The sequence below is a fragment of the Lepidothrix coronata genome, unplaced genomic scaffold (assembly GCF_001604755.1).
Source record: "Lepidothrix coronata isolate B3197 unplaced genomic scaffold, Lepidothrix_coronata-1.0 Scaffold0, whole genome shotgun sequence".
Lineage (NCBI taxonomy): Eukaryota > Metazoa > Chordata > Aves > Passeriformes > Pipridae > Lepidothrix > Lepidothrix coronata.
The window spans coordinates 11,039,108-11,052,071 of record NW_016690180.1 but is presented as its reverse complement, the minus strand read 5'-3'; the positions used below and the strand labels follow the sequence as shown (position 1 = coordinate 11,052,071).

At 36.7% G+C, this 12,964-nt stretch overlaps 1 protein-coding gene across 2 annotated transcripts in view; it reads left to right on the top strand.

Moving 5' to 3' along the window:
• KLHL5 (kelch like family member 5) overlaps positions 1 to 12,964 on the top strand; it is a 61,589-nt gene that overhangs the window by 1,051 nt on the left and 47,574 nt on the right. For both annotated transcript variants that reach the window (XM_017805463.1, XM_017805454.1), the window contains exon 2: positions 1,816 to 1,908. The gene's annotated coding sequence lies outside the window, so the exon portion shown is untranslated. The remainder of the gene's footprint in view (positions 1 to 1,815; positions 1,909 to 12,964) is intronic.

Below are 12,964 nucleotides of genomic sequence, written 5' to 3'. Positions count from 1 at the left end.
AGACAAAATCTATGTATTTTAGGGGTGGATCCTTTTTAAAAACAGATCACAGGATGTATTTTCATGGGCAGTTCATTAATTTTACCAGAAACAATCTCTGATCATTTCTCATGAAAGTATTTTTGCCTGAGAATTTCAAGAGGCATTTTAAAAAAAAGTACCATATTCTTGAACTTCATGGGTGCATTCCTGATAGGGCAGATTGTGTTCCCATCTTATATTTTTCCTGTTTTCCACTTGTTGAACAAGGAGCATAAAGCAGGATAGAACCAAAATAATAATAATAAATAATAATCCTAATCTGAGTCAAATAGTGTTTTCCTCTGCCATGTGTCAGCTTCATTGAACCATCCCTCATTTATGTCCTCTGGATAGCCAGGTCTACTACCAAAGGCAGCGTGTTTACACTTTAGCGGTAGATTTTAACACATTGCGTTTCACAAAAATGCATTGACTGCTAATTTAAAATAGATTAGAATTTGAGTGAAGATGAAGGAATTCTCCCATTAGACCATTATAGTCAAAGGGTAATTGCAAACTGTTGCTAACAGTGACAGTTCATATTGGGGAACTTGTTCCAGCTCTGGACTTTTGTAGCACCTGTGCTTTTAAAAAGATTCTTTGCTTATGTTGTTGTCTTGTGGTTTTATTGATATAATTCAGCCTTTCATGACATGATAAAGAGTACCTAATCAGATATAACGTGGCCCAATAGTGAAAGTTTCTACAGCTCTTAAGAAGTTACAGTGTGATTTTACATTTCCCTTACAAAATCCTTACAGTTTGCCTCTTCCCACAGCAATTAAATTGCCTTTTCTTATAGCAGTCTTACCAACTAGAAAAATGCAGTGGTTTCAAACCTAACTATCCACTGTTTGCTTTTTTTCCTAAGAAGAAAATCTTTAATTCAAAGTTATTAGCAAAGCAATGCTGACCATAAATACATGTATTATTTGGCTGTCTGGCCTTAAAACCCAGTCATGTAGGTAGGCAAGATGAGGTTATTCTCTCCAGATGCAAGATTGAGGTGGTATTACCATTCAGAGACCTAGGACAGTCTTGCATCTAGTAAGAAAGATCAGATCATGAGAGGTCAAATATTAGGTATCACATTATGCATGCAGGTATCATGTAAGGCTACTTTCTTTCACTGCAAAGTGTACATAGTCACTTGGTACCATTGCACACGGTACCAAGCCAAAAGGAGACACATATTATTTCAGCAGGCTAGATTTTTTTAAGATTTGTAGTGGCCTGTAAATAGGAAGGGGTTGAGAACCACTGTGACAGTAAGTGTGAATTTTTATAGAGCTGCTCCATGTAAGGAAACATGTTAAGTGGTGGTAGTTGGCTTTATTCACCAATAGCATCAGTGTTAGTCTTTGAAAACTGTGTTCAGTGCTTTGTATGGCAGATCAATACTTCACTGCTTTTCCCTTCATGGAATTACAGCTAATCGAAGATAAGGGTGAAAGTGGACTAAGGTTTATTTTTTTTTTAAAGAGACACAGCCTCGTAATCCAGTGTTGCTTGAGAGTTCATGTCTCAATTAAAATTAAAAATTTCGTATTAATTTCCCTTCTTCCTTTGGGGTCTTTGTTGATGGGTATGTAACTTGAAGTTGTGGAAGGAACTAAGGTGGCAGTTGTGCAGTGACACGCTTTTATCGTCTTCCTCAGAAAGTTTAGGAATCACAGCAGAAATGGAAGGAAGTTCTATCTGAATAGAGTAGGGAATCTGCTTTTGAGATTTTTAAATTTTTTTTTCCCAATGGCTCGTTCTTATTTCTTTGTACTGCTATTTTTCTGCCTCCAGATTTTTTTCTGCTACCTCAGTTTTTTTGGAAAGAGGAGGACAAATGGAACAACAGGATTCTTTGAACAACTAGAGATGATTCCAGTGTTATAGGTAATTACTGTATTTACTCAATTCTAATAGTAAGTTATGCTACAAGGAATGTGATATTAGCCCACAAGGATACTGGGTCTTCCTTACACCTGAAATGTCATCTTTTTTTTTTTTTTTGTGTTATATTGCACATCTTTTGAGGGCTTGTTTCTAGCAAGCATACACAAGCAGGAATTGACTTTGCCCTTGTAGGCTTCACATGCTAGTGTTTTTTAACCATTTTTACGTGATTTCATTACTTGTGCTCTTTATCAAAGCATGCTTTTTAGAAGACTGTCAGTATTACTGTAAAGTTCAGTTTTGATCTTTTCAAAATGCATGAGAAGCCTTTCACTTTGAATCTTTTAATCATTATAGGAAAAACAGGAAAAACGATAAGAGAGTCTGTTAGAGAAAATATGGCTTTATAGAAATTCTTATGAATAAAGGCCCACCAACTGCACAGTCAAATCTCATTACTCCAGTAATACTGACTGGCTTTCACTTTATTTCATTTTTTTAGCAGCAAAGTAGTAAGACTGTTCTAAGTGCAAGTAATTTTCAAAGGGAATGGCTTTGACATTTGCACAAAGTGAAGGGATAAAAGAATGCTGAAAACATGAATACATGCAAGGATCTAGCTGTATCTGAATTCTTTGTAAAGTAAAATACTGCTGAAAATTAGCAGCAAGGGTGACAAAAGCAATCCAGTTAATTTAGGAATACTAGGTTTTACTGCCTTTTGCAACTGGACGTGCCTATCTCATATTGGCCTTATTAGCCACCAGCGCGCTTGTAACAAACGTGGGTAGAGCCCTCCCCAAATCTTCATTTGCGAAGCCCAGCCATGATGATGACTAGGTTTTACTAAAGTGAAAAAAATCTGCTTTCTTGACTGTGAGATCTCTTGCTTTGGAAATGTTGATAAAGAAACACACTCCTTTATAATCTAGAATTTATTCATGTCGTAATATAGAAGAGAGATGGTCTTTCTTACTGTTCATCATTTGTCACAATCTTTCCCTCCTTGGTCAGTCCATATCCTTGTTAGTATCTTTCTCTGTAGATGACATCAACCCTTTCCTGAGTTTTAAAAATTATGATAACTGCTAAGGTTCCCCAGAAATTACTTCGTGAACAGACTTTGTGTTTTCAGTATTTTGCAGTAGTTCAAAATGTGATAGCTCCACCTGCCAAAATAGCTGACCTCCTCGAGATTGTCAGAATTTTTAGACTTGACCTGCACCTTTTTGTACAGTGGTCATGATAGTTAAAAAGAATTTGAAGCAAATGCCAAAATGTACTCCAAAGAAAAGGAACTGAAAAGGTGGATGACTATGGGATAAATCTTTATTCACATCTTATTGCAGGGTAGAATGAGTAATTATCAAGCAGGGCTGCTGATTAGTAATTGTGTTTTATGGACTATATTGGCATTTTTCCAGAGGACAAATTTCTGTAAAGTTGAGAGAGGTATTGATTTTAATCTGTTCAGAGGAATAGTTTGCCAATTAATTACCTCTTCTGGCAATTCTAAAGTGCAGCTAATGTTAAAAATCCTAGTTTCTTCCATAAGAACAGGATATATTTGAAGAAGAATTTTTGATTAGTAGCTTGGATTATTGCAAAGGCACCCATGACATTTTCAGATTTAATGGAAAACTGTTTATAAAATTGTACAAGATGTTTTTGTAGAATAGTGAAATTGAAGGTAGAGCACTGGCTTCATCTCTTTGAAAATGTGTCTGGAGGTAGACTTGCCTCACTGCCTTAGCTGATGCTTTTGTCAAAATAGCAAATATACATTGTATTGACACTATTGAAAAGAACTTAATTTAAAACTTAATAAGAATCTAACCAACTTGCTTAAAATTTGCAATTCTTTCCAGTTCAAGAAATTGCAATTTAAATCAACATTCTACTTGCATTTTGTGAAATCTTCTATGGCCTTGTATTACACATTCAGTGGGGGACTAACTTTGAGAAATGTTACCCCTTACAGTTTTAAAAAGCCACAGCATGCCCAAATATTTTGCATAATTAGAGCTTTTTAAGTCTTTGAAAAATGCCTTGAAAATGTAAGGTGTTTCTCATGCTGACATGTACTGAATTTTATATGGAGGAGAGGAGGAACAGCAGAATGTGTCTTGCCTAAAAAGAATGAAAGTAACTTAACATAGAATCATAGAATCTGCTGAGTTGGAAGGGACCCACAAGGATCATTGAATCCAACTCCTGGCCCTACACAGGACATCCCAAGAATGACACCATGTGCCTGAGAGCATTGTCCAAACGCTTCTTGAATTCTGTCAGGCTTGGTGCTGTGACCACTTCCCTGGAGAGTCTGTTCTGGTGCTCAACCACCCTCAACAGGAGTGCTGTGGACAACTTCATGCTTTCAGACCTGTTTCTGATAGTCTTTCTTTAATTATTCCTGTGGGTTGCAATTGTGGAGACATTTGTTCAGCTAGATAGGCTTTCTGGCTCCAGCAACAAAGCAATTCTCACCTTGGCAAAGCCTTACATAAGTAGTGTTGGAAAGGACAACATTAAATAAAAAGTTAAATGACTCTGAGAAACACTAAATGTTGGGAGGCCAGAAGTGTGATTATTTCTTTGATCACTCATTATTTTGTGTTTATAGTTCTGTGTTTGGTTAAAAAGAAATCCCTCCCCTCCAATCTCAGCTCTGATTGGAATTTAAACCTGCAAGAAGAGAGGCTCTGCAGGAAACACTTTCTTTACAGACTGGTATCTGAGGTACAACTTTCTTCTGAAATGCCAGATTGATAGCAATTACCAGAAAAGAAAAGGAAAATAGATACTCTTTTGAAAAGCTAAACACAAAACATAAAAAATAGCTCAACTTTAGAGTTGCAAGTTTTCAGTTAAATGTTTCTATTTTTAAAGTATTTCTATTGTATCTGTTTCCTACTAGTTTCCCTAAGTTCTCTCTTTTTGTCTTTTGTAATTACTTTATCTAATAGGCAGTATATTTTAAAAGCTGGAATTAGATGGAGCAGAATGTATTTCCTATTCTTCCTTCCATGTTTCACATAGCTTTGTCAGAGTAAGTGAGAGGTTGTGGTAATAAGATCTGCTTATGGCTTTTGTAATCCTTTTGTGCTCACCATTGCTTTTTGTCACCATATTCTCAACTGCCGGAACTGTTTAGACATAACATTTTTTAATATTCACTATGGACAGAAAGATCTTACAGCCTGTTGAACTATAAGCAGGTTCGCTTCCTAAGCACTCTTTTTTTTTTCCCCTCGCACTTTTGAATCCATTTTCTGTATACATTGTTAACAAAGGGAAAGAGTAATGAAGAAACAGAAAGAGAGAAAAGGAAAATCTGTGATCAGGTCTTTATACCATCGTGCTTTCAAAAATTTTGTAAAAAAAAGGGAGAGGACTACATTAGCTAAAATCTCTTTTAGATTATTCTTTAAATGCTCATGTTATTTCTCATGTGCCTGCCATTACTCCCACCTCATCTCCTTTCGCCAGTATGTTACAAAGCTGTAAGAGGAAATACTGATAAGATTTTTATATGGGCTATATAGGGACAATGGTGATGATATCATCTGTCTAGTACATATTTGAGTTGACTTGGGTGGAAGTAGTATTATTCATTACAAAAAAAAGTTCACACCATTCGTGGACTCCTGTAGCCTCAACCTCAGAGCCAGTAGAACTTGGCAAAATCAGGCTAAAGTATACCCTTAAAATGAATTAAATATTCACAGCACCTGACTGTGTAATATATTACATATTCATAGTGTAGAGTAAGAGGAGACTCAAGTCCAGTGAAGTTTACTAAACTGAACTGTAAAGAATACAAATAGTAATGTGGCTGAATTAGCAAATTAATTAAAAGTTTACAAATAGTGTATAAGTGGTGAGGAGATGTAGGAGAAGCTTACAGGAAGATGAGGTTTTTACAGTGGTTTTGATGATTGGATTGTTTGCAAGCAAGTTCTTACTTGTTACCAGAGTAGACGTTTTATGTTGACTTTTGCACAAATAAGCTATTAGGCTGATAGCTACTGTCCAGGTAAGTAAAGCATTCTATGTTGGTTATTCTTTATATCCATATGCATTTGTCTGGTAAATAATCTAAAACATATTCTAATACTCTGAAAAAAAGTACTTTTGAATATTAAATTATCACTTTGTCCTTGCCAGAAATGAAATCAAAGTTTAAATCTTGCTCTTTCACATGCAGTAAGAGAAATTGTATTTTTGGATGTAAATGTAATCACAAGCTTTTGCATTCAAACTATAATTAAAGCATTGAGTAAGTAGGGCATTTCATAATGTTATCATAACTTGATAAGGTTGACAAGATCTTCACCAAGCACCAAGGCATTTTAAACTTGGAAGTATTTTCCAAGGAAATGAAAGTAATTAACTGAAATTAATGTATGAGTTTACAAACATGTATGCAGATCAAGTGATAAGTAATAAAATTTCACTCTTTTGTACCTCATTTCACTTCCTGAAAGGTTTTGTAATTAACAAATACAAATTTAATTTGCACCTTTGCATAAGAAATTGTCTAACAGTTCAACCAAAGAACAATTGTACTTAAAACAGGTTAAGTGATAGTTACAGTAAATATTCTAACATTATTGTTTGAAAACTTAAAAGCTCAATGAATGAGAAATAATATGTACATGTACTGAAAGCTAAGTAAGGAATTTTTAGAACTTTGAGCTAATGGGGAGGATAGATGGGCAAACGATTGCAGACAGTCTAAATCTGAAGAGATCTACATCCAGTAGTACAACACATTAGTTTTGTATTTCCCTTAAGATTTTAGCTGGAGTTGATATGAGAGAACTGGAAAAACACATGGTAAGCAAGTAACGAATGTTTTTTCTTGATTATGCCTTCTCCTTTTGACAGTTTAGCAATCTGGGTTCAAGAGTTTTCCCTTTCTTGAGCATGCTAGTTCAGTAGTGGACCTCGTGCCCCTGGGAGTGCCAACAGGCGACTCTGTTCCTTCTGACACTTCATTTATATTGCTGATGCCTAGTTCTTGCTCTCTGTGCAGAACAGGAAACATTTAAGGATTCCTTTAAAAAGAGGGTAAGGCAGCTAAGATGGGATCATTATGCTGCTTAGGTTAGCTGAACAGTTAACTCTGCAAGTACGTTAGTGATTTAAAACTTTAATAGGTGGTCTAGACTTCTGCCATCGGCGTCTATGTGCTCAAGCTCATTTCAGTTTTACACAACCAGGGAAGGATAGGAGCTCAGAGTTGTGTTTGAACAATGAGCTGTTGTGTTGATTTCTGTTCTACTTTGTTTCTAAATCCTGGGTTCAGGCGATATGTAGCCACTCAGGCTAAGGCAGTTTTACACACACAGGAGCAAAAAACAGGCAGCTTGTGCATCTGTAAGTTCCCCGCGTGAGCTGGGTTTATGTCTTTTGGTTTATCAGTTCCTCCCTAATCACATTTCTGTCTACTTGCTAATATCAGTCAAGCTCTGACAGAATGAAGCCCTTACTGTGTTTTAAATCTCTGAAAGGTTTTGAAACTATGGGTAGGTAAGGAAGGCCAAATAAGTAATTCTACTTCACCTGCCAGCTGATGGGCCTGTTCTCGGTCTGAATATGACAAAGAATTTGCTTGTCCTGTCTGTTCTGGTACTTAGTAGAGAGTATGTATGCATGTGGGGTAAGGGAGACTACATGAGATGAAGCAGGCAGAAGAACTGTAGTTATTGTCAGAAGAACTTTTGAAATAAATAATAGCGGGGAACCTGAGATTACTTTCACACAAAACCGATGAGACAGAATGAAGAACCTAAGAAACCAGTTTTCTGATTATGTTTAGGACTGCATGGTGACTTGATACATAGCTTAATCTGAGATTTAATAGTATCCAAGTACAGAATTAAAGGATATTTTTCCTTGTGTGCCTTAGATACATACTATTTTAAGCAACATTGACCGAAGCAGAGAACTAGTTTTGTTTTAGAGTGAAGGGAATAATTATATGTACTGTGATTTGTTCTGCATATTTTTTCCTAATAATACTTCCTTGAGCCAAATCACTAGTAAAATCAATGGAAGCCTTTAATTAACATCTCTAATTTAATCATCTTGCTTTTGTGACTTTATGAAGCTTATGTCATATGAAGAAATCTACGATCAAGTTACAATGCTTACAATTAAAGCAAGTAATACAAGGCATTTTGTTTTGTATTTATAAACATATATGTATAATTCAAATTAAACATCTCTGGGACCACATGATTATGAATATTGCCCTCTGGTATTCATCTCTCATTTCAGTGCTTCATTTCAGATTTACAGTTAGTGCTGTAAATGTTACTTTTTATGGAGAAATACAATTAAAGAGTTGGGTTTCCTACTCTACAAGAGAATACTTTCTAGTAATGCTCTGAGGTTCCCAGCACAGGAAGGACATTGACCTGTTGGACTGAGTCCAGAGGAGACCTCCAAGATGATTAGGGGGAATGGCTTTAAAGTGGAAGAGGGTAGGTTTAGATTAGATATTAGGAAGAAATTCTTTACTGTGAGGATGGTGAGGCACTGGAACAGGTTGCTCAGAGAAGTTGTGGATGCCCCATCCCTTGAAGTGTTCAGTGCCAGGTTGGGTGGGGCTTTAAGCAATCTGGTCTAGTGGAAGGTGTCCCTAACCATGGAGGTGAGGTTGGAACTAGGTGATCTGTAAGGTCCCATCTAACCCAAACCTTTCTAATGACTCTACAGTTCTGTATCTGTCAGCTACTAGTCTAATTATAAACAGGATTTTTAGTAGTGATTCATGCTGATTAATCTCACAAGTCCTTATTATAATATGTTCTTTTAAAATCTCTAATATCTGTATTTCTTAAGAAATAAAGGTAGTTTCTTTGTGTTGCATGGCCATCACTTCATCTGTGTTCAGTGAAATGTATAGGGAGCAGTCATCATTGGTAAGCTGAATGGGAAGAGTGCTGTTCTGAACCATACTGTTGTATTAAAGCAAATCATACATATTTGGAGTTGGCTTAGAAAATCTTAATATCATACTGAAGGGGGGAGAACATCTGTACATGCAGTATCCTTTTGATAATGTTCTAACACAATGTTTTTAAAGTATTTCATTAAGACTCATTACTTTTTTAATATATATAAAAGATGAAAGAAAGATTTCATTTAGTAGTGGGATTTGAATAACCTATTATGGAGCAACATTTCCATTCAGTAGTGTGGAACTGTTGCACTGAATTCCTTACCTCCTATACACCTAGTTACCATGCTTGGCTGTCATTGCTTTACTTGTAACAATCCTAACCACAAACTGGCGGTAGATCAAAATGTTTTCCTTTTTATCTGTGTAACCTTGACCTTGCCAAAATGGTTCATTCTATCCAGACATTACTCTTAAGGCTCTGATGGCATAAAGGCACTGAATCAATGTGAGTGCACAAATAGAATTAGGATGCTCATTTCATAGGTTATGTTGCTTTCATGTTATTTGTATGATAAATGCAGATTGTTTTTAATTAAAAGAATTTTTTAGTTTTCACAGCAGTCATTCCTGTAAAGCTGATCTATGGAAGGGACATGAGTAAGTCTGTGGAATAAGTAAATGATGATTGACTAGGTATTTGATTTCTCTTTTGCCACCTTAGAAACAGATCATTTCACAGAGTGTTTCAGATTGGAAGGGACCTCTGAAGGACATCTGGTTTACCTTCCCCTGTGTTCAAGTGGGGTCACCAAGAGCAAGCTGCCCAGGACCATGTCCATACAGCTTTTGAATATCTCCAAGAGTGTAGACCCCACAACCTTCCTGGGCAACCTGTGCTCTGTCATCCTCACAGTGGAAGAGTGTTTCCTCATGTTTAGGTGTTGTGTTTTAGTTGTTGCCTGTTGACTTTTGTCTCTCACTGGAGAACCCTGAAAAGAGCTTTGGCTCTGTCTTCTTTGCACCTTCCTTTCAGATATTTGTACACATTGATGGGACCCCCTGAGTCTTCTCTAGGCTAAACAGTCTCAGCTCGCCCATATTTTCCTCATATGAGAAATGCTCCAGGCCCTTCATCATCTTTGTGGCCCTTTGGACACTCTCTCCAGTATGGTCAAATGTCTCTTGTACTGGGGAGCCCAGAACTGGACACACCACTCCAGGAATGCCTCACCACTGCTGAGTAGAGCGTAAGGATCACCTGCCTTGACTTGCTGACAGCACTCCTAATGCACCCCAGGATACCATTAGCCTTCTTTGCTGCAAAGGCACACTGCTGGCTCGTGTTCCTCTTGGTGGACCACCAAGTCTTTTTCTGCAAATTTACTTTCCCTACTGAGTGGCCCACAGCATGTACTGGTGCATGGGGTTGTTCCTCATGGATGGTGCAGGACTTTACCCTTCCCTTTGTTCAACTTGATGAAGTTCTGAAGGCCGATATTGCTAGTAAAGACAGAGTCAGAGGGCATTCAGTACCTCAGCCTTTCCCATATCCCATGTCACCAGGGCCCTGGCCCATTCAGCAGCAGGCCCATATTTTCCCTAGACTGTCTTTTGTCAGATGTATACCTATGCAAGTCCTTAGTGTTGCCTATGATGTCCTTCTGAGACTCAACTGCAGGTGGGCATACAGTGGTAGAAATCTTTATATTGAAAGGATTTTTATGAGTTCTGTTTGACATCTGCTGTGCACAACTGGGTTCTTAAAATGTTGTAAGTGCACATCTTGTGTAGATGCAACATTAATTCTAAAACTAAATAAAAATTCTGGTTTTCATATTTAAGAGACATATGGTTCTCATAAACATAAATTTTCATACTTATAAACTTTGATATGATTCTTATAAGCATTCTGCCTTTTAGTGTGATGATTGTTGGTGTTATATTTGATCATTTCTGTTGCCTTTCTGTGAAGCCTGTTTATTGCCACACTATTTTTGAGTTGCAGTGATCAATTGCACACGAGAAATTCCAGATGAGATCACACTTTGTTTTAAAAATATGTAATAAGATATGATATTCTCATATATTATTCCTTATGCAGTTGAAAGTCTCCATTGGGGGGCAGGCTGTTAACTGAAGCTGCTAATTAAACAGAAATCCTCACTAATGGAGAAATGAGTCTCTTGAGGTGTCTTTTGGAATTAAATTATTCATTTTGAGTGCTCAAGTCTCTCAAAATACTTTGCTTCAGTAGCTGTGACATTGCATAGCTTGACATTTAAATACAGCGTAAACTTTTTACCCACAGACCTCTGTGTATTTCAGAAGTTTGTGTAGTCTGGCATGGAGCAGTATGTTGCATTACTTAATCACTTGCAAATCTGTTTCTTCACTGTTTTTTTACTGTGACGAAATCTGGTAGGCTTTTATATGGAGTCTAATGTAGAACTGGGAGTACCTGTAATTTTTTACCAAACAGGCATCCACTCTGCTGTTGACAATGTTGGCAGTGGTGTCCTTTACCCATTTTTCTGTGAGTCTTTGAGGAAATCTGAATGCCTCATGGTGGAATAATGCTGTTGCTGTCTTGGAAAAATGTAAAAAAATTGTCTTTAGTTTGACTCCAGATTTGCCTACAAAAGGAAACTATCTCCATGTTATTTTGTTTGGATTTCCCCCAGTCTTTCAATCTATCTTATGAGGTCTTTTGTAGTTTTTTAAGGCAATACCTTCCTTAAACTGGTTCTAAAGAATAGATTTACTTTTGGCAGGACTTCTTTAAATATCTGCAGAAGAGTGGGTTTGTGTTTTTGTGACCACTCTTCCTTAACAGTGACATTTCTAGAGGAGATGATTTGTGCTGGAGTATTGCCATTTCTAAATTGGTGACTTTTACAGAATCACAGAATGGGTCAGGGTAGAAGGAACCACAATGGGTCATCTGGTCCCACCTCCCAAATTCTACCTTGTTATTATTAAAATCAGTCATAGTTTCATTAAAATCTTTGCTACCAATATGCCTGGAGTGTATGAACAGGGAATCTTTTGCTTGTCTTCATCTTGTGTGTTGCTACTTGATCCTTTTGGTACAGAAAACAGACTTTGTGTTTTGAGAGACTGGTCTATCACAGTACTGTACATTTTGTATTACAAAATTTAGAAACCACAGCTGACCTGATGGACTCAGAGTTAAAAGTTTTTGAGTGTGATTAAGCTTACTGTGCTGTTTACTTAGGAATAGGTCTGCACTATGGTTTTGCTTGTTGATGATGCAGTCCCTGATAATGCTTGGGTATTAACTGAATAAATCAATGTTAATGTTTTAATATTAAAGAAATGTGTCTTGGATCACAGCTTCTCTTGTGTGTGAAACCAGTATGATACTTGATCTAGCATCTGACAGTGTAGTCTTGTATTGCATATGGAAATCTTTCTTTCCCCCTGCCCTTAGCTGAATAAAATAAATAGCAAACCAGGCTGTTTTTCTGTACAGGTCTTTTCATGCTATTGTTAAGCTGACTGCTCCAAAGTCAGTATTTCTGAACATGTGGCTTGCACCGCTCAAGAGAAATGTGTGATGCAAAGTGGCAGAAAGTTGCAATGCAGCGCCAGTAATTTGTCTACAGCTCATTTCTGCCAGTCAGAAAAATTAATTTAAGAACATACAGTCAGTAACTGTAGGATGTTTTCCTGTCTTTCTCCTGGATGAACTGTGCTGTAGCTGCTGCTGTAAGGCACTTTTCACATAACCATGAACCAGAAGTGTTTGCACTTTAAAAAACCTTTGGGATAGGAAGTGGTTATTGTTTTGTAAAGTCACGAAGCATTAATACACCAACCTTCCTGAAGTCTTTGTTGAGATACTTCTTTAATTTTGGGTGTGGAACACAGGAATAGGGAAGAAAAAAGAAAATAAATGTTTAACATTTCTTCTAACATAAGCATAGTTAAAAGCAGAATTGCAGTTTGGGGTTCATTAGTGGCAGTTTTCTTTGAGCAATTATTTTAATGCCTCTAATTAGTATTTTAAAATTTGAAAATCACATTTTAAAAAGTGTTAAATTTTGAATGCTTTTTAGTGCTGTAAGTACGCATTTGATTAATTGATGACATCTTACAGTCAGTGAACCTTTCTAATGTTTT